Below are 2,012 nucleotides of genomic sequence, written 5' to 3'. Positions count from 1 at the left end.
TGGATCAATGAGTTCTGAACTTCGCACTCCCATTTTCAATGGAGAGAACTATGAATTCTGAAATATCAGAATACGAACCATTCTCAGGTCTCATGGACTGTGGGAGCTTGTAGAGACTGGGTTCACTATCCCAGAATCATTTACTGTGGTTGTGGTAGCTGATGAAAAAAAGGGGAAAGATGCAGCTACTGAAATTCCAATAAACGTTGCGGAGATCATAATGAAGGATGCCAAAGCTTTTGGGTTGATCCAAGGAGCTGTGATTGATCAAATTTTTCCCAGGATTTCTAATGAAGAAACCTCCAAAGAAGCTTGGGATATCCTACAGTAAGAATTCAGAGGTGACAAACAGGTTAGAAATGTGAAATTACAAGGTTTACGTAGAGAATTTGAGTATACTAGGATGAGAGATGATGAATCCTTATCTGCATACCTTACTAAACTGTTTGACATCATGAATCAAATGAGAGGTTATGGTGAAGAACTATCTAGGAAGAGGGTTGTTCATAAATTACTTATAAGCTTGCCTAGAAGTTATGACTCTATATGTGCTGTGATTGAACATTCAAAGGATATTGAAACCCTTGAAATCCAAGAAATGGTTGCCTCTCTGAAAGGTTAGGAACAAAGGCTTGATATGCATGCTGATCACTCTAATAAAAAGGCATTTGCTAGCCTAAAAGTTAGGTCTAAGTTTCAAAAACTCAGTGGGTTATCTGGTACTTAAAAGTCAGGGGAAAGTTGGAAGAACAAAGGGAAAAAGTGGGATAATAAGCCCAACCTTATCTTCAAGCAGAATAATTCTCATGATTCGAACAAAACAACTTGCAAACATTGTGATAAACTGCACTGTGGAAAGTGCTGGTTTGAAGGAAAACCTAAATGCGCAAATTGCAATAAATTTGGTCATGAAACCAAAAACTGTAATGGGAACAAAATGGTTCAGAAGGCCAACTATGCAAATCAGGTTGATGATATGGAAACCTTATTCTTTGCTTGCAATTCTTTGTCTCAGGCGAAGGTCAATAATACTTGGTGTATTGACAGTGGTTGTAGCAACCACATGACAGGAAATGAAAGCTTGCTGGTGAATGTGAGTAGAAACCTTAATGCAAAAGTAAAAATGGGAACTGGTGAAGTTGTGAGTGTAGCAGGAATAGGTACACTAGTCATTGAAACTAAGATGGGAAAAAAACACATACAAGAAGTAATGCTAGTGCCTGGCTTGGAAGAAAATCTCCTAAGTGTGGGGCAAATGTTGGAACATGGTTACTATCTACTATTTGGTGGTAATGCAGTTTGTATCTTTGATAGCTGGAACTTAAATGGACTGGTTGCTAAGGTTCAAATGACCAGCAATATGTGTTTTCCCTTAATTATGATGCCTGTCACACCACTAGCATTAAAAGCTAGTGTATCCCATTGTACCCAGATTTGGAACAAGAGGCCAGGTCATTTAAACACAAGAAGTTTGCTGCAACTCAGGGAGCAAGGAATGGTTCATGGACTACCTCACTTGGAAAATTCCAAGGATGTATGCTTCGCAAGCAACATAGAGATGAATTTCCAAGAGAATCTACTTGGAAAGCTAAATTCCCACTTGAATTGGTACATACAGATGTATGTGGTCCAATGCAAATTACTTCAAATGCTGGAAACAAGTACTTCATTCTGTTCACTGATGACTGTACTAGAATGGCATGGGTCTATTTTCTGAGGTACAAATCTGAGGCATTGGAGTATTTCAAAAGGTTCAAAGCAATGACAGAATTGCAGTGTGGATACAAGATCAAGTATCTAAGAAGTGATAGAGGTGATGAGTTCATGTCTTCTGAATTCAGTGACTATTGCAATGTTTCTGGTATTCAAAGGCAACTAACCATGTCTTACACACCACAACAGAATGGTGTGTCAGAAAGAAAGAATAGAACTGTGGTGGAAATGACAAAAACTATGTTACATGAAAAAGGCATGCCATACCAGTTTTGGGCAGAAGCTGTGCACACTGCAGT

Source organism: Pyrus communis, chromosome 5 (assembly GCF_963583255.1).
Source record: "Pyrus communis chromosome 5, drPyrComm1.1, whole genome shotgun sequence".
Classification (NCBI taxonomy): domain Eukaryota; kingdom Viridiplantae; phylum Streptophyta; class Magnoliopsida; order Rosales; family Rosaceae; genus Pyrus; species Pyrus communis.
The sequence above is the reverse complement of the archived record's forward strand: the minus strand, read 5'-3'. Positions refer to the sequence as shown.